Genomic DNA, 22,541 nt, shown 5'->3' with positions numbered 1-22,541 from the left:
ACTACACATGTGCTGTTGGGGGTGGATCCTCCCTGCATCTCCCAAAATGTAGCCAGAAGTCTCAGTAAACTTCCTACCACTGTGGTTAATGAACAGAAGAGTTTTCACTGTCTTTTCACATTGCCCTAAAGACACTCCCAAGTAATTCAACAATTCCTTTATTGAAACTTCCTTGTTTAACTGCAAATGAAGACCAGAGCTGAGCCTACAGTGTTGAATGAACATAAATTGAAGTGCCTTAACCGGATTTAATTTCCATGCCTTCCCTCTTTCCTTGTGTTGGGAAGATGTGTCATCATGAAGTTTAAAATAAATCTCTCTGTGTATCCTCTTTCTATTTACAAAGGGCTGCTCACCTTTCCATTTACCATTTTTAAGACAAACTAAAAAGAAACACATTCTTCACTGAAACATATCCTTTACACCTGTGCAGAAAGAAGTCACTTTGAAAAATGCTCAGTTGCAGGTATGTACATTATTCCAGTTAGTGAAAGTCATAGCATTTGTATCCAACATTGACACTAACTTCCCATTTACATCCAAATATTCTGCACCACAAAATGCAGTACTCCTAGAGTGAAAAATGGCGTATAGAACAGTACCATATTCAACAGCTGTGCTCGACTCTAGCTTTAATGTGGGCTGTCATAATGGTGGTAGTACAGAATCACAGTGGTGGTTTTCACTTTGGCTGATCAGAAAGAAATTTTATTCAGCCTCATTGAAGCAAGTGCACAACACAAAATGGATCAGGAGGGTCTTTGCTGCCTGTCAAAACAGATCTGCACTGGATGTACTGACCATTCCCCTTATCTCCGGATTGTGAAAAGGAGGAGCCTGTTGCCTGTTGCCAAGAAGACAGGCTTTTTTAGGCCCTTTATATTGCTCCTCAGCACTCTAGTCCTGGATTTCCAGCCAAATGACACCCTTCTGCTACAGAGTGTGATACACCCCTGAAACAGGCAGCTCTTCTGAAGTCCAGGCAGCTGGTCATCAGCCCATCTTACTTCTCCCCCACTCCCTTCTCCCACCATTCTCCCTGCTTGTTTCTGTGACATTGCTCCCTTCCATGGAATTTTTCTCAATGTTGTCCTGATACACCAGGTGTCCAGAGCCTTTTCCTGCCTTTCAGCCTTCTCTCACCCAAGGGCAGCAGGGTTCTCACATGTCCACCACCATATCAAGTCCTCTCCACAGAGATCTCCGGGATCAGTCGTGCTCATTTGGATAGATGTACTTGATCATCTCCCACTCTCCCCTATGATATTGGTTTTGCAGGCACTGTGGTATGATAATGACAGCTTTACTCAATTTCAAACAGTGTCCCCTCTGCTGAGAGATTCCCACCCGACTGCTGATGCAGAGCTAGGCTTTGTACTTCTATACTGATTGACAAGAAGTTGTAATAAAGACATTGCACAGATGAAAATATAGCAATATATAGACTGGGGTCCATAGGCACATCCTACTAGTTTTTTGGTACTACAGCCTGTTTTCCCCTGGCAATCCATTCAGAGCTATCCGTGATGTTACATCCATATAATGACCCAGACATGCATTGCCCTTTCAGATTTACTCATGAGCACAGCCCATTCAGTATGTAGGATGTAATTGCAATGCAGGTCCCCAGGATAAAGTTAACAGGTATAAACCTGCTACCAGATGGGGGGGGGGGGGGGGTTGCAGAATCAAAATTTTATCAATTATTCCCATTAACAATATTGGACCAAGTAATCCTGCTAAATTCATCCTGAAGATGCCTATCCACGAATTTTCTATTGTCAAGTCCTTAGTTTCAGATTTATAAAGTTGTCTGCCCATACAGAACTAACTACAGGTGTGGTTTGATCATTTCTGGGAATCATTCAAGGAAGAGCTTCATGAAAGAGTGGCTGTGACTTGGAGAAGCATTTAAAAAAGTGCCATAAACGAGGGTGGCAAAAGCTGTTTCTCTGCATTACAGAATGTTTACATAGCAATGTTCCTTTTAAAGCATCCCAAATTTTTCAGGTGAAAGTATTCTGTTCAGTAAAGCTTAGCATGATCCCAGCTAACAATTTGTTTAAGGGCTGTTGTGGGGGCTGCTTCCAGTTGCAGTAACATAGATTTTCCAGAGGAAAGAAGATAAGAGCAAGATGTGCAATTTTTCTGGAGACCATTAAAAACTACATTGCTGCTATAGTACCACAGCATTTTGTCTGATAAAATCTTCACAGGAGGTAGGAAAGACTGGAATAACAACTGTTTTCTGCAGTTCTTCGAAAGGGATGAGAAGCTGGTAGAGGCTGACTCTTCACTCAAAAACCAAAAAGATTTGGTTTGAACAATGCATTTTCATTTTTAATCCAAATACTCATTAGATGCAAGAGATACAATCTGATGACCTCTCAACGTTTTTTCTTTCAAAATACAAAGGTTCAGTGGCACTATGGCACTTTTGCTCAGTGTCTTTTTGCTTTTCACCCTTACAGCCTGGGAGTTGCAGGGAAGAAGAGTGGTAAATCTCTGAATCAGAATACTGTGGTATGAGACATAAGCCTTTGTTTAGTTCAGCCATTAAAAAACATCTATGCAGAATTATTTGTTGTAACTTCTACTTCTGCCTTCTAATGTGCAAGCAAATGGTGTTTGATACTGACAGTTGTTTAATGCTGGAATTAAAGGGAAGCATTGTGGCCCAGCACCAAGGAGGGGAAGGCAGAACTGCCATTCATCTGGATAGATATGCTCAATCATCAACTATATACTGCACTCTGATCCGTGCAGCACCTGACCTCTGAGGAAATAAAAGTTCTGAAAGTTATTACAGGAAGCAAAAATTGCATAAAGAAATGTCACTGAAAGCACACATTGCAAAGGAGGAAAAACTAAATCAAGATCGAAGCACTCATTTCTCTTTGGCGCCGTTGGGAACCACATATACATGCATGCAGCACAAAATAATTTTTGTAATTAAAATAATTAAAGTTACTTCATTTTATGGAAATTGTATTTCATATTCAGCTGCAACTCATAGGTTAACTTTGTGTTATTTTAGCAAAATTGAAAAGCTGGGGTTTTAATGCATCACTAGTAGTTCAGCTCAGCTAGAAATGTGCAAAGGTAAGTTTGCTTATCTCTAACCACTGTCTTTTAATGTTTGCATTTTACCTGATAATTTCATTCACTGCAACAGAAAGAGGAAAGTCAGCTTATTGTCTCAAAATATGTTTCTTCAACTGGCTTTGAAAAAACAACTTCCCTCAGAAAACTCTTACCCTAATGAAAGAAAGTGTCCCCCAGTAAGATTTACACTTCTGCCTTAAGGAAATAAGCTACTAAAATGCCAGTGATTTAAATTGCTCCCAAAGTGACACAAAGAAGTTTTTCTGGTCATGTGGGTCATGTACAAGTAGACTGCTATAGAAAAGATAGCTCAATATTTAGAAAGAAAAGCCAGTAACTTTTCTTCATAGAAGGAATAAGTTTTCTGTCAGAGACTGCAGAGCTCTTGCTCTTCTGCATCGAGCCCAAAGCATCTGCAATGGCCATAATCAGCTGCCATGTGGCTGTCAGGGGGAAAAAAAGCAACTATGAAGTTTTCATTTGGGGTAGGCTCTTAAACAAAAAGGTCCAGCACAGCAATACACAAGTTACCCATCTGATCCAGGTGATTTGTTGTCAACATTTTTGTAATGGGGAATCTCACCAGTGGTGTGATAGCTGCTACACAAACAAGTACAGTAAGCAAATGTAAGCCACCAGAACGAGCACTCAGGTGCAGGAGGTCACTGCAAGCAGGGCCTGGATGCTCCTCTTGGCACCCTGCCAGTGACAGCCCTGTCACTCACCCAAAGAGAGCAGGGAATGAGGCTACTCCAGCATCTGAAGGGGCACTGCTCACCTTGTGGGACCCTGGCAAGCATGGGCAAGCTGGGAAATCCTGACACTTTCCAGGGAGGAAACAGCAGATTTTTGCAATACCCATTCTGCAATCCTGGGTGCATGAGGGTTTTTGTTAGGCAGGGTTTTTTTTTTTGCCATTCAAATATCTGGCCCTCAGACTGGGGGCATCACTCCCAAAGTATCTGAAGAGATCATTTCCACTTAATATACCCCATTAATATGGTAATTTCTGGTTCAAATATAAATTAGAAATCTAAAATAGCATCATTATGTGAACTTTGTGGGATCCAGGACATTTCATTTCATATAGGTTTAGCATTAACGCCTGTGTCACAGGAACTGCCTTCAAGAGTGAAGAGAGACTTGTTTTTAACTAGCAACTCTATAACTAGCCCAGTCTAAACATTAGTCTCAGTCTTTTTTGCCTTGTATATCCAGAAAAAGGTTTTGCAGACCAGATTGTCCTTGTGATCCCTGCGCAGCCCTGCCCCTTTCAGTCTATGTACACAGGTTTAACCAACTGAAACTTGGTAAACAGCTGTGCTGAAAACCAAGCACAGGGGATGAAACTGGTTTGCTTCATTTTAGCATGCAATGATATGTTACTATTTACTGAAACAATTTAAATTGTTCATAATTTACCGATTGTTATGGCTCCCTTATCCTGAAAGTTGTCTCAAACAGGACTTAAAGACTGAACAGATATTGTCTGTGAACTGTCAGATAAGATTTTACCACTTTTTTTTTTCTTTTTACTGCAAAAGAAACTTTTACATCAGTCCGATTTACTGTCAAATACTGTTCCTGGGAGGACAGGGCAAGAATCCCACAACACGGTGACACAGATGAAAATCACAGGTTTTAATCATAGTCATGCTTTATGTCTACAAATTCACCAACAGACTGAAACTATGATGCAGCCTTTAGCAAAATTTTTATTGAATCATATTTCAATCCTTTAAAGCAGCCTTTTGTGGGAATCCAGTTGCTTTGCTCTCCAGCAACCTTTCCTTGCACTGTTCTCCAGGAGTTTTAGTACTCCTAAGAGTTGGAGCCACACTTAGACTACTTTTAATAAAGCAAATATGTTACCACACTCCACTACAACTTTACACCACGGAGCATGTACTGAGCATAAATATCATGTCATGTGCAAGCACAGTTAGCAAACACATCAAGAAAATCTCTGTCACATCAGGAAGGATTTAAACATGAAGCAAGCACAGCTAGGGCCAGACACTGATTAACTGGAAGCAACAAGTTTTTTTCTTTTTTTTAAATCTCTTGCATTTTGTTTAGCACAGAAAACATACTGATGATAAACCATGAATACAGACATGTCATTTACTTCACACTGAGCCCTCTTCAGGATTATTCAACAGTTGCCTGGGGTGTAAAAAGTAATTTCTGAGGAGTCATGATATGTACTTCTATAAAGACACATCCAGATCAGCAAAGCACACATGGAGGATGGCTCCTTCATGAATGAGTTGGTTTCTATTGGCTGGCAGAAACTCTCAGTCACTGAGCAAAATTTCAACAATTATTTGAATCTATTCATCTAAACCCCTCTGAGTGGCATGTGCATACTAGGAACTTAAATCCTGGCATTTTTTCTGTGTCTAGTGTCCATGTTCCATGTTCCAAGGAACATGGAAATAATCTTGAAAAAATTAGTCACTTTGCCTATTTTTGCAAAGCTCGGTCAAAAATCAGCACGTATTTTTCAGCATGAGTCACTACCCACATCCCTGTTGGATTACACATTTTCATTAAAATCTCTGACTATTATTCCTACTCTTCAGTTAGAAGATGAGCAGAAGTCAGGTTTGAGTTTTATTAGAAGACAATGACATTTTCAAATGCAATTATGCACTAATTTTGTTTATTTGACGATAAAATCCAAACAACTAGCTAATCAAGCGTGAGTTAATCAACCCACGCTCTAGATGACACGGTTCAGCCAACTACAGTTGATAAAAGCAAACTGCACAATAACAAGGCTAACTCCTCTTACTACTTCCAGGGAGACAAGCTTTGGCAAACCCTATAACCCAGCACCATTGCCCTTCTGCCTTTCAAGGCTGGGAAAATGAAAGTGGAAAACGGTACCTGGGGAGAAGCTGGTGAGTTCCCGTGGGCACTGGCGACCGCTGGGCTCTGCCTGCCTGCCTGCCTGGGCAGCCCTGTGCTTCCACCGCCTCGTCTGCCCGCGCTGGTCAATGTTTTACCAGGCTGTGAACAGCCCCTGTCCCACCCTCCTGGCAAACACCTGTGGGAGAAGGCAGTGCCGGGGCCAGGGGGCAGAGCCAGTGCTCTTCTACCTGCCCTGTTCTCCACAGGGAAAACAAAGCACTCAAGAAAATGAAAACTTGCAAAGAGGGAGATCTAGGGAAAGCATGTCATGAAGGGTAAAAAAAAGGTACATAAGTGGTGCTATTAATAGATAATTTGTGGCAGGTAAGTCATGATAACCTTTCTCTGTATTGTTCTAAGGTTGCAGGCAAGCCTAGGCGTGCCTTGCTGAGGGCTGAGTGAATGCTTGATTTGTGGGAGTACATAAATTTCCAAGTAAATCTTTTGCACAAGAGAGCACTCAGACAAATGACAGCTAAAACTCCAAAATGATAACAAAAAGACCTGAAATGCATGATGAAGTAACGCAAAGGGAGCCTAAACACAAAGACACGGGAAAGAAGTGGCCAAAGCAATCTGCAACACCTCATTCCACTCCTGTGTCTTGGCTTTTCAGGAGTGCCTCAGAGTTAAAGCTCTACCTGTGCTAAACAGAGGTTTCCTGTTCTCAGGAAGTTAACAATTACAAGCAGAGGGCAGATGAAATGGGCTGGCAACTGAGCACAGTGCTGATAAGGTGACACTGCTGCTCCCTGAGGAGGAAAGGGCAGCTGCTGAACTTGGGAAGCACCCAGAGGCTGAGACTCAACATGGAGTGGCTGCTCCCAACATGGGAGACATTTTCTGGACCTGGTACACAGATGTTTGCTCATGGAGGAACAGTGGGAAAATCTAGGCTATGTTGTATGTTCTGGTTTTGTGATATTGCCTTGTCTGTCACGGGATTTGGGGAAGAGCAATTACTTTTGTCTCATTTGGATCCCCAGCCTAAACAGTGTGTATTTTAATGTACATGTTTAAGGAGAAAATCTACACCACAGCTGCTCCAGCTACTCAGATTAGCTGCTAAGACATGCCACATGGTGCAACAATGATCACTGTAATGGGGTCCATATGATGGGGCTGCTCTTGATCTGGATCTTGTACAACCTTGCAAAGGGCTGAGGATGTCCATACCCCGTGATGCTGGGCTGAGGGACACCAGCTGAGTCCAGTCAGGTTGGAGAGGCACTCTCTGCCTGCTGGTACACTGCTGTGTGTGTATTCACAGGCGGTCAGCAGCACAGCTCAATCCAGCTCAACAGCTTGCACACACATGTGACGCTGTTGCTTCAGCAATGGGTCGTGGCTTGACTCGAGCAGAGGTATCATTGGAATCAGGAGTGCCTTGCCTGAGCCAGGACTGCCCAGAGCCCAGGGCAAACCTGCAGGAGCTGCTGCATGGCCACTTGCTGCAGCAACACAAGCCCTGTGGCTACAGCCTATACCAGATGCCCAGCGTGCCCAGCACACAAAAGTCTGCTCAGCTCTCCAAGGTCCATTTGCTCTGTGTGTTTTCAGGTGTGTCGCTCCCTCCTGCCAGTCTGCATTCACCTCCCCTCCCCTTTTGCCTGGAAAAGGTGAGGCAGAAGGGGAATGTCTCATGCATGTGGTACTATGCCACCATGGCAGCAGCCTATGACTGCCTGCTAGGATGGGTCTTTACTGGGAATGGGCAGGATGCTGGCATGTTTAGAAAAGGCATGTGGACTTCCCTACAGCTGCTAGACACAGTCCTGCTGCTGTAGGACAACCCTCAAGACTTATCAATATCTTTTGCACGAACCTCATGAATTCCCAACATCAATTTGTATACCCTCTGGATGAAAATCCCTCACAGCTGCTTTACAGCTTCTGCTCCCAAACTGTGAGAAAAAGTGCAATAATTGTGCAGGGGAGGGAGAGACCCATCTTTTGTTGCTTCTTCTGCCAGCTTCTCAGGCTTGTAAGCCACATCATGATAGCCTCTTTGTGCCTTGCTGATACTGCAGTAGAAGTAAGAAGACCCTGCAATTTCACAGAGCTACTTGGAGTCTCAGCTGTGGCTATCAACTCCAAGACCCCCAGGCAGAAGGAGGGATTTATCTGAAAGAGCTTATTTAGGCTTAAGACCCTGCCTTACCAGATTTAAGGAGCAGGAAGTTCTCACGGCAGTCTTGCTCCACCTGGTAATGAATGCTGCTCTCAGAGAGGTGCACTACACAGGCAAGGGAGAAGGTCCAGCCAAGCTGTTTCTCTCTTCAGTTTGGATAAGGAGCCCATTCAAGATCTCTCAGATTTTCCCAACAAAGCCTAGTTGGAAAAGACCATGTTTCTGTGAAAATATTTACTTTTGCCAGTTTGACATTTCCTGGTTGCAGTAGCATTTCACGGAAGACTCTGGAGAGACCTGGCTACACATCTTCACCAGATATAGTTTTTGTCACTGCTGTATTCCATGCCATGGTCTGGTCTTTGGCAAGTTGAAAACTGAGGCTGCAATAGTGAGATTTGGAAGGAGAAGAGCAGCACATTGGTACTTGGGTTATGGAGCCAGCTCAAATTTAGTTTGCCTGGCAGCATAGACAAAGTTACTGCCTGTTATGGGAAGGTTGTACAAATACTCAATTTTGCACAGCTCTAACACTTTTACAAATCATGTTAGCCTGGTACAAGCCTATGAGAGTCAAATAGTGTGTTGTATTGACACTCCGAGGCCAGAGGACTTTGAGGAAACTCAGTTATCAGTTGTAGCTGCCAGGTATAACTACCACAGAAAAATGATGGCTCTATGACAGCACACCTAAAGTTGTATCATGTCCCCCATGGCAAATAGAGCAGTGGAAAATTTGATGGGTCCTCCCTCTGAATCTGCCCTTGTAGATTAGCTGATATAAAGCAACAGAAACCAAACCTTTTTTTCATTGTTGCACAAGAAATTAAAAAAAAAGAAAAAGCCTTCCCTATATAGCCATCAACTTGAGAAAACTCAGTCTGTTATTCACACATTTTCCCCTCTCAGAGATGAGGTTCCCACAGGCTCAGAGAGAGGCGGATGCTTCTGAGGAGGCCAAGTCTGCCCTGGTGTCACCTGGTCCCAAGTGTGCTGCACCGGGCATTTGCAGGTCTCTGGGGGTGGGCTTCTGATTAACACACGGCTCACAGAAGGGACTGGCGCCCATGGAAACTTGGCATTTCAGTCTCTTTTCAGCATGCAACCTTTGTCACAGAGCACGGGTTTCAAGGGCAATGTAACACTTGTATATTTACTTACTGCAAATGGAGGAGGTGCCAGGTTGAACAGCATACAGACTGTAAAGTCAAACATTAATTTAATACAGACATTGTATAACTTCATACTGGCTTGGGAGCAACTAATACATGGGGATATTAAAAGTGAGAAAGCACCTAAAATACACAAAGGTCTTTCAATGAAACACCAATCTACTTACAAATTGTTAACAACCTTAACAACACAGAAACCAAACAACAAAACTAAAACATGGGTATCAGGTAACAGAGGGGAAATTTCTGTGAATCTTAAATAGGGCTTAATTTTGTTCCAGTTCTCTTTCAACAGATGCATTTGTATTTCATCCTGCAGGGCCACACTTGCTTTGGAAAAGAGTACAGGCGGATCCAGAGGGGCTACTGTGGAGGCTTTGAAAATTTTCCATTCCCAGTAAAGAACCTGCATCTGAGCACATGGGGCTATTAGGAATATGTTTAGACCCGTCCCTAAGCAATGTGTCGAAACTACCTCCCCAGGAAATGCAGGTACAGCACTGATCTCCAACAGGAGCTACATCCCCTTCTCTGGAGCAGAAGGACTAGCGACTACCTGCTGCTAAAAAGCAGCTGGGAGGGGAAAAATAATCACTGTGAGCTGTGGAAGATCTTTACCACAGTAAAACAGCAGAGACCTGAAGTATGAATTGAGAGTGCTATTTCAACAGTGGCCTGAATGCTGCACACATGGGGACACCTCTCCAGTTGTGGGTTTGATTGGGTGTCTGGGCTCTTGGAAATCCTACCTGGACATGCCAGCAGTGCAAGATCTACTGTCCTGCCATACCTACTCATCCTTTTTGTCCATAATTTAGTACCTTATGCTGAGCTTTCAGATCAAAATGCCCTGTAGATATTCATCTATCAGAGAATGAGTCCTCAGCATTTGACAAAATACTTCTCTGGATGATAAAAGAGATGGTAAGGAAAACGAAACATTGCTGCTAGCTGATCCCAGAGCTGTTTGGCTTGTGGTTTCACTGGATAGGAGTTTCAGTCATCACTATTCCCTTAGAGGGAGCAGACCGTGCAAAATACACAAGACACATAAGAAAAGTTGCTCATGATTCACAGAGAAACCAAATATTGTTGGGCAAGAACATTTGCAAGCAGTTTCGCAGAGCTGCTATCAAAGAATGGGCAACACTGATACAAAATCATATATCAGGCTAGAAAACACCCTACAAAAAGAGGCCTTTTTTTTCAAAAAATCAAATCAACATATCCCACCTTTCTGGTTCACTCCCTTATTTGTAGCATTTTTTTTAACATAGTATTGTGAAACATTATCATCCAAAGCTTTCAGGGAGTATTGCCTATTTTTACTCTATCTTGTTTTGTAAGATCACACTACACTAGTGATTTGGCAACTTCACACTGTGGACAAGTATTTCAAAACATTCTCTTCTTCTGAACACACAGCTGTTAAACCACTTTTATATGTATTGCTGCATTTTGTGATGCTACCCACAGTCACTCTTAGGAAAGGACCTGGGAAACTCAATGTTTTAAAATCAGGGATGTACATACCCCATGGGTTTGATTTTAATGAAAAAGTCAGCGAAGCTGCTTCTGGGATTCGCTGATTGGACAATTTTGTGTAAACAGGGAGAAGCTCAGGCTTTGGTGGTGCTGATTTAGTCAGGATCCTCACTGGACAGCTGGGAGGGGTATTTGTGGTCTGGATGCTTTAACAATGTCGTCCTCTTATCCCTGGACCCTTGCATCCAATTGTAAATACCAAGTGCAGAGGGGCAAATGGACAGGTCTGGGCGGAGATGCCTTCTGTTGTGGCACCACAACTGCCTGGCAGCCATTGGGATGGCACTGGCTGCAGGCAGCAGTGTCTGTGGAGCATTGGTGTGCAGGGACCATGACATTAATTTATTTATTATCTATTATCCATTATCTATCCTTATGTCACGATACATTAGGTTTTAAAATGCTTTATAAGAGCTGACTGGACATGTGGAGCTCTAAAAAGTTAGACTTTCTAATAAAAGCAAATACATGTGTTGTTAACAATACTTTAATTCTACTTTCTTGGCCATTAACATTGGAACTGAAACTAGCTTGTAGCCTTTTTAGCATTGAGCATTCTTCTTACACTGTCCTTAGCGCCTTATGTTAAATCTGGGCAAATATTTGCTCTCAAATTCAGTTCCTCACATTTGACGACAAAAAGAACCTTCATTAGACTCTACAAGTGCAGCTAGTTGCTTTGAATAAATCCCAGGAGACAAATAATGTTTCTAATTTAAAATAACACTTAAGAAGATAGTACATATAGAGATTTTATAGCTGAATGGAAAAGACAGCGTCTGAATCAGCCTTTCCAGAACATACTGCCAAGATGATGAATGAAATATTTTTGTTCTTATTTGCTTTACTCAAAATCTCAGAGGAGATATTGATACAGATCTCTGTGAGGCCAGTTCCTGAGGACTGTACTTACATATTTGGAAGCTATTATTTACTTAATTATCTCCATGCAGCCCAAAACATCCCAAAGCTTCAGTACACAGATGCCTTTTACAGCACATCCACCTCATCACCAAATTCAAGGCACAAGAAAACACATTTGCAGAGGAATGGGATGAAGATCTGAATGTGGGACCCACACAGTGGACCTCTTGCTTTGTGGCTTCCTATCATCTGCTGGTAAGAGGTGTCTGGCTGCCTCTCACTTCTCTCTTTTGGTGGAACCCCATGAGGAGTTCCTGCCTAGAAATAGCAGAATGGCTAAGACACAGCTGGAGGTAGATGGGTTACCACAAAAACACGAGTTAGTTGAGAATGCCAAGGATAGAGTGAGTGACTTGATAATTGTCTGAAAGAAGGTTAAGAGAAAACCCATGGAGATCAACAGATATGGTTCAGGAGGAACAGGATATTGGGAACTGCTTATAGGGTGAGTGATAGATGCAGAGGAAGGTGGGATAGAGCTAGAAGGCATCTTGTGGGTAGAAGAGATAAAAGGAAATCCAGTTTCTGAAGGGAAAATAAAAAGGATGGGGCAACCCAGCTGCTGGAGCAAAGTAAGTTGTTTTGGAGGGACAGCTGATGAGACCTAGTAATGCTTGTGAGAAGGGAGAAAATGAGGGTGGAATCGGAAAGAGGAAGTAACAAATACAGGATGTGCAGATGATGGCTCTGAAGGAGTGCCTGTGAGTCAGGTAAAATAATAGCATACTGGAAGTACATAACCAAAAGGACATCTAGTCCCTGGGTGAAGGAAGAATTGGTGGGTAGTGTGCTTCCAAGCCAGGCATCTGGCACCACTGCACCGGGTGCTGGAGCCACACTGCTCAGAAATTGAAGAAATGGAGTCCACTTAGAGAAAGAAATGGAAAAGGGTCAGAGAGAACAGTGCAACGGAACCACATTAAAACAGGGATGTTAGGGACAAAATTAATTGTGTGATGAAGCTGGAAGGATGCAAGCTATTCAAGAGGGACTGGTGGGAAAACTGAAGTGATGAGAGCTCAGAGGCTTAAAGATCAGAAAATAAACTGCCTATGGGGATCTGATCAGTTAGGGAGCATTTTTTGTTACCAGGTTGAAGTCTTGCTTCCCTTTCAAGAAGTCAAGCAAAGCCGTGAGGCTGAGAAGGTAGAAAGCTAACAGGGACATGGGACATCGAATGACAGTCACTGTGCTGAGAAATGAGAGCTCTTCAGGGCAGCAGGAGAGTGCCTGAGGTGCAAAATTTTGCGAGGAAAACAATGGGGAGCAGTGTGTCAGCAGGTGGTTGAGCAGGGGGAGGAAAGAGAGGCAGTGCTGGGTGCAATCTGCACGGACTCAAGCTTGTTAACCTTTACTGACAACCAGGGGTGCAGTGTCAGAAATGGGTGGGCACTGTGGCTGCAGCAGTGGCTGGGGATGGGCCCCTGCCAAGGCAGCAGGGAGGGCTGGGGAGGGCAGGTCCTGCTGCTGCCAGGGTGAAAGGAAGAGTGGGAACTGCAGGGGTAACGGCTGAGGAATAAAAATGTAAAATGAACACTATTTATGCTAAAAATACCCTCAAGCAGATTTTCATACTAATGTTCGTATAAAAATGTTCATATAAAAGGCTCCTAGAAGAACCAGTGATTCCTTCTCTACAATAGCTACATCACATGTGCAAACAAAATAATGTTGTTACACTTGGGTTTTTTTTCTATGTAAGGACTAAAACCAGATATCATTTACTCCTATGCACACACAACCAGTAATAGTTTCTGCTTGTAGAGTTCCCATCTATTGTATGAAAACTGGAGAGCTGAGTAACACAATGTTCTGTACCAGAAAACTGCAGCATTTAGCCATTCTATAAGTTCCCCAGAGTAATTTTATGGTATTTCTATTTTTTAAACCTTCTAGTAACAGTGAAAGTGGATTTATTTTTCCATGCAAAAAAAATATTTAAGAGCAAATCTCTAATGCCTACTCTGGCAAGCACATTGATGCATTTTCTGAGCTCAGTGGCAAACTGGTCTTCAATCTGGCTGTTCTGAGGCAAACAGCATGGCTAGTGAAAAAATCATGATTCAAACTCCCAAGTTACAAAATTCATCTTGCTCCTGCTTAAGATTTTAGAATTTAAAAACCTTTCACCAGATTATGCAGAATTCACTTTATAACATTTCATTTTAGGCAGACAACATATTTTGAGAACTGATATACAGAACCCTGCTGCTACTCACTACTATGAAATCAGAAGCTATTCTATACATGTAATTCAGTGAAAAAAAGTGCAATCTACTTATAAGCACAGTCCCAGATATTTCTGGTTGGCTGGGTCTCAGTCTGCCTTAGATGCAGGCTACAATCCAGAATTGAGGCTTGGATTTAATTTATGTTAGAACTGGAGTTACACATTGTGCTCTCATTAATCTTTGCACAAGATGGAAGGACTCTCAGGACCAGTTTGTTCTTGCAAGTCTTCTGCTTAGAACAAACCTTCTCAGAGAACAAAAGTTTGCATTTGAATTTAGCTTCATCTGTCCTAGAGCAAGATCTTATAATACTAGAATTATAGAATTATAGAATAATTTGGGTTGGAAGGGACCTTTAAAGGACACCTAGTCCATCACCTTCAGTGAATAGATATATCAACTTGATCAAGTTGAACACTTGCAGGGATGAAGCATATAACATCTCTCTAGGTAACATGTTCCAGCATTTTACCACCATCATAATAAATTTTTTTCCGTATATCTAGTCTGCATATTTTATCTATAGATATAGCTATATTAGATATAGCTATATAGATATATATATCTATAGATACAGATATATCTATTTACCCTCTTTTACTTTAAAACTGTTACCCTTATCCTATTGCAACAGGCCCTGCTAAAAATCTGTCCTTATCTTTCTCCCTTTAGCTACTAGAAGGTGCTATAAGACCTCCCCAGAACCTTTTCTTCTCCTGGCTGAACAACTTGAACTCTCAGATTTTCCTCATAGGAGAGGTGATCTAACCCTCTGATCATCTTCATGTCCTTCCTCTGGACTTGCTCCAACAGGTCCATGTCCTTCCTTTGCTGAGACCTCCAGAGCTGAATGCAGCACTCCAGGTGTGGTTTCACAGGAGTGGAGAGGGAGAATCACCTCCCTTGGCCTGTTGGCCACATTTCTCTTGATGCAGCCCAGCCTGTGGTTGGCTTACTGGTCTTTGAGAGGACATTGCCAGCTCATGTCCAGCCTGTCATCCACCAGCACACCCAGGTCCTTCTCCACAGAGCCATTCTCAATTCCTTCGCCCCCCAGCTTCTCTTGATACCAGGGGCTTCCCTTACCCAAGTGCAGCACTTGTGCCTCTTGAGTTTCTTATGGATCCACTTATTGGTCCCTAGGATGAGGATATTGAAGAGCACTGAAATTTTGCCTGTGTTGTGGACTCCTAGCTGGGTCATTTTTATGGTACTGCACATCAGTCATGGAAAGCTACATTTTTTCCCTGTTTTTTAAACAACAGAGTAGATCTATGAAAACAGCCATTCAGAAATAACATACAAAGAGACAGCCATACAAATGATGGCATAGACCACTGCGAAAGGAGATGATGAACCATATTTTAATGATTGTCAAGACTCCAAGCATCACCAGATTATGAGAAAAGTCTTAGAAGATGCCTTAGTAAAGATTGTTAGTCAGTCTTAGTCACTCAATTTATCACCATCAAAACATCAAATTCAGACCCCAAACTGTTGGTGTCCTGTCCCCAAGTGTGAAAACAGTGCTACAAACCTGTTAGCAGGGTTTTTTCATGATTGATTATACTTTCCTTTTTTTTTTTTTTTTTTTTTTTTTTGTAATCTATCACCTGAATCTAGACTGAAACTTGATTGGTAGTTTGGAATAATCCTGAAGTATTCTGCAGTGATAGTTGGTATTTCATGTTGCAACTATGTACTTGTGGGCTTTCAAATCCTCTTTATGGTGTATGTTTCCTTAGCTTTTCCCTTGAAGGAATCCCAGCTCACTTGTTTTTCATATGGTGCTTTTACCTTCTTTGACATACAGTCAGCTCTGAAGGAGAACACTGGAATGATTAATGTCAGAAATTAAAAAATAATACTTGGTTTCACTATGCTTACTGTGACCATTTGGAGTGATAAAATAGCCATTTATCTAATCTCACACATTAGTCAGCTACTGGTTAAAAATGTAGGGATGGGAAACTGAGTGTCTTGGCCACTTCTAAATATTTTTCTTTTTACTAAAGGGCAATACTGTCTCCACACAAAACGTACCAGCAGCAAGCACCATTCATCACAGGAAAAGCCAGAATGATATAATATATTTAATTATTGAAATTGAAAGTGGTTTCAGATCATGAAAAGTGTTTCCATACCTTCACCCATTGCTTGGGCTGGCAGTGGGGACCCCAGGCTGCTCAAAAGCAAAGAACTGCAGAGAACAAGAATAGGTCCAACACAATAAGGAGCAATGGCTCTGCTGTGTTTTGTCTGGGACCCGCCAAGGCTGCTAAAAATTTTCTATTTGCCACTTATGCTTGCTTCATTAGAAGAGATAGATTATCTCCTGCTAGACACTGGGTCTGTTTGAGCCAAGGTAAGAATTGCCATTGCAGCATCTTTTGCACGTAGCCGGTGTGAGCCTGCCCTCCCAGCTGGCACCAGCTCTGACCAGCCTCACTCCTCTCTGCAAGCTCACTTCCAGGCTGGGGCACTGGTTTGACAGCTGGACCTGAGAGCCTGCCACCAGGCAGATGTCCTGTGATCCTCCCTCCACCCCAGCATTCACTCCCAGCATGGCCACGAGGATGCTGGGAGAGCTGCCAGAGCCTGCCACCCCGCCTGGGCTGAGGTGTAACCCCAGCACATCCAGGGGAAAGGTAAGGTGTTTCTTCACCAGAGGCCGCTCTCAGGAACAAAGGCGACGGCATGTTGGAACACTGTCACTCCTTGACACAAACAAGTGAGGGCAACTCAGCCAATAGAAATAAACAAACAGAAGAACAGTGGGAGGGAAGAAATGCACCTTTTGGATTTGCTGCTATTCTTCATCTGTACATTTGACACTTAGATGTTATTACAATGGATGCCATAGTTCAGTTATTGATTGAATCCAAGTTGCTGAGCTCATTTCTTGTTCTTCACTGATGTCACTTTATTGATAGGTTGAATATAATTTCATTTGCTCGTGGTTAAGTAAATCATCAGTGAAATTCTTTATTTTCTTGCAGTGCTAAACCTACTAAAAACATGAACAAGGCAGAGCATCGATGAATATAAGCTTGTGGGATCACACTGTGTATGAGCTTGAAATTCCAGACTGTGAATCAGTCTGTGTGGCAGAGCCTTTAGTGATCCTTTGTACAAAAATGGAGTAAGCCTTGTTGAAACTTCATTCTCATCAGTGTGTTAGTCAATGTTTTGGGTGTTAGTGTCTTGCTGATTGCTTTATTTGTTAAGGAACAGTAAATAAAATGGTAGTGTGTAGCTCCTTTGGTGTGCAGATGTCTCACCTGTGATGTTGTATCTCTGAGGGGAGAAGCAAAGGAGAGATGGATTTATAAGCCCAGAGCTGTTACAAGGAATTTCTACTGATAAAACAAAGTTCACTCCATCCCTGTTCCTTCTATACAATAATTGGAAATGGAGGCAAGGGTTTGTATTGTCTCAGCTCTGCTAAAATTCCTCCCTTGCCACCTGTACACCTATGTGAAATAGTATATGCAAGGAAGGAAAGAAGATATAAGATGTTCCAGAGAAGGTGAAAGGAATTCTCATGGTCTCACTGAAAACACATTCCTGGGAAACTGATTTCTAGAAAATAAATTTTCTATTTATTTCATTCAGGTTGAGTGAAGAAGGAAAAGGTGGGACTATGGCAGTCACTCAAAAAGAGGTTTCATCCCTATCATATTTTGGTGACATTCTTTCAGAAATCTGTGTCTCCAAGATCCTTTTTGCCTTGTGAATAAGATGCTGAAGGAATATCTAAGATAAATGTCTGCATTTCTAACCTGAAGAAAAATACCATGCTCAGTCATGAAAATTCATGTGTCAGTCAGAATTCACTGACATCCCTGGGAAATCAGATCATGGGTTGACACAACTTCTTTTAACCTAATGAGTCTGCATTCTTCATTAAAACAAATTAGTTCCATTAGAGTCAAGGTAGAGGTACTGTTTCAGAGGGCTTCACAGCAGACCTTCAAGCACTGTGACTAATGTCAGGAATAAGTTGCTTTATCCCCTCTGAAACAAAACCTATAGCAATTAATGCTATAGCAATTAAGCAATTATGCTATAGCAATTAATGCTTATATAAAACCTTAAATAATGCATATACCATTTATAAAACTTTTATAAAAGCCTGTATTCCAGGCAGTACAGATATGTACATATCTCAAAAAAAGCCCATGTGAAACACGCCTTAGCTCCCTGCAGCCACAGAAGAGTTCACATCTTATGACTACATGCATCTCTGCACACATTTGACACAATTCTCATGATTTTGTGCATATATGTGTACACAAAACCTGCAGTATCCCTTTCTAAAAAGTATTTATAAATAAAAAATATTCATTATATTTAAAAAAAATTAGAATGTTTATTTAAATAATTTTTACAATTACTAAGCCATAGGAATATCAGAGTGGGCTTTTTCTTCATAGGACATATTGCATGTACTTTGCCACATTGTCACTCAGATGATAAACCCACAAAACACAGTGGGCCAGAAACAGCTTGTCAGAGCTTCCCCTCCTTAGAGCTTCAGACTTTAAGGCAATGGAATTGCACTGATGTTTTTAACAAAGTGCTTATCTTTGCTGGACTATAAGAGAGGGGGATAAATCATACTTTTTTTTTTTCTGGAACTCTGAAGATAAGCAAGTTAATTTAAACTACCGAGTATAATGTTTCTTGCTATATGTTCTCAAGCACAAGGGCAATCCAAGTTTTGCTGTATTGCTGTGATGTCTGTTTTACTTATTTGGAGGACAAAGGAAAAACTTGGGGTCATTTGTTAATCCACAAACTTTTCAAAAAATATTTTAGTTTTATATAAGAAAGCACAGATCTCAGTTCTGAGTCTTCCTACGCACAAAAAGAGGGACAAAGTGGGACAGAAGAGACAGAGAAGGTCCTCTTGGCTAGGGCAATCTTGTCAGGCCAGTTTAACAAGGTTAAAAAATCATCCTAGTGTAAATAAATGGCAGCACTATAACATGTGGCTTCACAAAGCATAGCCTGCAATTTACTGGACCCCAGACAAAATACACTATCATGCAATGCTGCCCTTGCCACTGAGCCCTACTGCTATGTCTCCCCATGCATCTGGTACCTATAGCCATGGTGTACTGACAGAATGACTTGCTTCCCAGAGGTACTGTGGCACCACTGCTCCCTGCAGTGCTCTCCCCTCCAGCTCAAGCATAGATGGGAAGTCAGAGCACCTGAAATTCATCTACACATCAGAAAAGGTTAAGATTTTATGGAAGTGATATTTCCACAGATGGCAAATTCCTCTTTCTGTTCAAATAAGATTGTCAAAAACAAAACAACCTCTTTCCCAGAGAAAGAAAACTAATTTCCCACAAATTCAACCCTTCTTTCTTCCACCATTTCCTCAGCTGTTGGTTCAGTGCCAGCTCACTACATCCTCAGCCCTCACTCCCAGTGGTTCTCAGAAAAGATGATTATGTTTGCTGTTTGCTGTTGATTCCCAGCCCTGCTTACCCTACTTTTGCAGTGGACAATACAATGGGCTCACAATTCAAATAAAAATATAAGAACAGTGTTATTATTTCAGATTTTTTGGGGCTCATGTAGCCCAGTAATCTGTTTGCAGCAGTGATGAAAAACTGACCCCTGAAGAATAGCAACAATAGGATGAACATAATTGATCTTTTCTGCAAGTCATCTCCCAGCCTCCAACCATTTTCAGCTCAGGGGTCTCCTCCAGCCTGATCTAGATTGCCCAGTGGTAGACTTCTCTTCCAAGTACTTACCCAGTCTTCTCTTGAGTGTCTGAAAAAAATTGCTGCAACTGTCATACCCTTCGGTAAAGAGTTTCACAAATCCAGTATTTGCTGCATGAAGAAATATCTCCTTTTATTCTGAAAATGGCTCCTAAATCTTTGTCTAACAGTCACTACCTCTTGCACTGGGAGAGACTGTGAACAGCTCACCCCAAACCACCCACTTCACACCACCCCGGATTTTACAGACCTGAATCAAAGAAACCCCCGTGGTGGTCTCTGCCTGAGCCTGAACCTACTCAGCCAGAGGCTGACTATCACATCTGTTTTGGCTGCTTTTTTTCCAAGGGGTTAGGGAATTTACTAAAATTATCTTGTTGCCCAGGGTCTCAGAACATCCTTGTGGCAAAACTTCAGCCCTCACCCACTAGTTGGACATTGAGCACAACAGCCACACAAAGCTTGGTGTTAGCCGCTGGTCTTGAATATTTAATTGCCAGAGTGTGAGTGCTGAATTGCTCTCTTCATGGTACTTTGCAAAGTACCAAAGATTTTGCTTTACCTGGTGTATTAAGTTTTGGATATTATAGGTAAGATCCCCTCATTACTTCGGTGCACTCAGTAGCTTTTCATTATATTGCTTGACATCATGTTTCCCTTCCATCACATCATTCTGCCACATTTTAATTTGCCTTATGGCTGACTTTCAGTTAGTTGTAAGTAAGCCAGAAAACAGAACTTTTAATGGTCATTAGCACTGCAAGCACTCATATATTTATTGCTTCCTGCAAATATCTGCATGTGATGCTACTGAGTAAGTTTTTCAGTTGCCCTCTGAAAGCAAAAAAATTCAGTGTGAGCTCAGTCAGCAGACTTTTTTAAAAGCTGGCTTCCTAAGGAATGATTTCTAATGCTCCATATTTTTGCTATTTTAAGTTCTCTCAGTAAGTGGGCAGGAAAGGAAATCTCGCGTGATCAAGCAGATCTTGTTCAGGTGACATACCTTCAATTGATTTTACATCCATTCATCAGAATCATTTGCTTTAAAAATTGATTTTATGTCTAGCTAGAACACAAGCAAATATGTTTAAACCAGGTACCTCGTGTTTACATGTGCACCAGATGGCTACCTAGTTTACCTCCCATACTGGGGCAGGAGGGTATTTTTAATTATTTACAGCAGGGGCAGCTCATCATAACCATATCTGTAAAAATCAGCTTGGCCAGTCATATTCCTCACAGGTCTGTGAAGCATCCCAAAAGCATATCCTGCCCTGCTCACTATGCAGACCTTCCAAGCATCTTCTCCCCTGCTGAGGCAGGGCCACCCAGCCCTGAGAGTAAGTGATGTCATCCTGAAGAAGAGCAGCTGGAACCAGGAACGAATACGTGCAGAATGGTGGGACAAATGTATCAAATACCTCGGGTTAATTGACAACGAATTAAAGCTAATGCCTAGGAAAGATCTCATGATATTGCAAACACAGGGCTGAAAGTGGTAGATACAGAAGGCTTATATCTCTACAACTTTAAATAGAAGATGCTGATATTTTTTCTCACTTATTTACTTATGTTTACTATGTTTAGTGATTTTCCAAAGCAAATTTAAGATGACAGTAGAGACCAGAAATAACCCCATGGCAGCACACTCAATGGGGGTGACTTGATCAGCATCACTTCTACTGACACAGGTGTTTCCAAAACACCACAGTGGCAGCAGACACAGCAGAGGAAGATAATACTGCTGTAAAAGTGCAATGAAGTGATACCCCTGTGAGTCACCACTCATGGTCTTTCCCTCCATTCTCAACCGATCACAATATTGCTCTGGTTTCCCCAGGGACCTGTTGGAGGAGCACTCATAAATACTTCACATAGCCCCCAAGGATCCCTCTGAGAGAGACTGCTGGAGAAACAGCTTGGACCTGAGAATCACTTGTGGATGAGCTCATGGGTGGGCTTTGCACAGCCAGGGCCCTGGTTCTGTGGCAGAGCTAGTCTCAAGTTAGTAACTGCATGTTTAGCATATTATGCAAGCATTTATTCCTGCTTTTTCACAAGTATCAATTCTTCTGCTTTGTGATAGCCACTCCTTTTCTCACTGATTTCACGCACCACAGGAGCACAGGTCCCATTGGTATCAGCATTCTCCCCCAGCCTTGCCTGCCCTGCAGCAGTGACCCTGTGCTTCCTGGGTTAGGACCCGTATACTGCTCAAGCCATGTTTCTCCTGGATTCAAATTACTAAGATCAAACGTTCAGCAGGTTCTATGCTCAGTCAGTCCATTTAAGTGTTTATTTGTTCCAGTAACCTGCCAGGTCTTCACAGGTCTTAATGATCCCATGAGAAGATTCTTGCCTTTCTTCAGAGCTGGCTTGACTCGTGCAAGCACAAACTGAGGGGCTGCTTTGGAGGGAGAGCAGAGACAAGGGGTTAGTGAAGGATCATGAAATGCTGTTTGGAGCCAGCAAATTGCCATTAAAGAATGCTGCCCACTTATGCAGAAAAACTGGGTGCCAGCCACTCACCAACCCTGTTATTCAAGTTCTGCAGCCTGCAGCAAAAGGCTCCTAGAATTAGCTCTCCCAATCTGGTGGTGAGACACCTCTGATGTCTGAAATTAGTTTGCCTTGGGGTTGTTAAATACCTGCTCCATGTGATTGGGCTAATTAAAAGTTTTTAGCCAAACAAACCCCTCTTTGTGAGGGTATAAGAGCTAAGAAGATTAGATGTTAGTTAAACTAGACATAACTGAGAAAACAAAGTTGCTGC

The 22,541-nt window shown here is 42.1% G+C and overlaps 1 protein-coding gene across 3 annotated transcripts in view; it reads right to left on the bottom strand.

The window, feature by feature from the left end:
• RBM47 (RNA binding motif protein 47) overlaps window positions 1–22,541 on the bottom strand; it is a 76,407-nt gene that overhangs the window by 36,229 nt on the left and 17,637 nt on the right. The window contains exon 1 of one of the 3 annotated variants that reach the window (XM_053976408.1): window positions 5,998–6,054. The exons of the other annotated variants lie outside the window; for them this stretch is intronic. The gene's annotated coding sequence lies outside the window, so the exon portion shown is untranslated. Of the gene's footprint in view, window positions 1–5,997; window positions 6,055–22,541 lie in introns of those variants that run through there. 3 annotated transcript variants of the gene reach the window in all.

The sequence above is a fragment of the Vidua macroura genome, chromosome 4, assembly GCF_024509145.1.
Source record: "Vidua macroura isolate BioBank_ID:100142 chromosome 4, ASM2450914v1, whole genome shotgun sequence".
Taxonomy (NCBI): domain Eukaryota; kingdom Metazoa; phylum Chordata; class Aves; order Passeriformes; family Viduidae; genus Vidua; species Vidua macroura.
The sequence above is the reverse complement of the archived record's forward strand: the minus strand, read 5'-3'. Positions and strand labels throughout refer to the sequence as shown.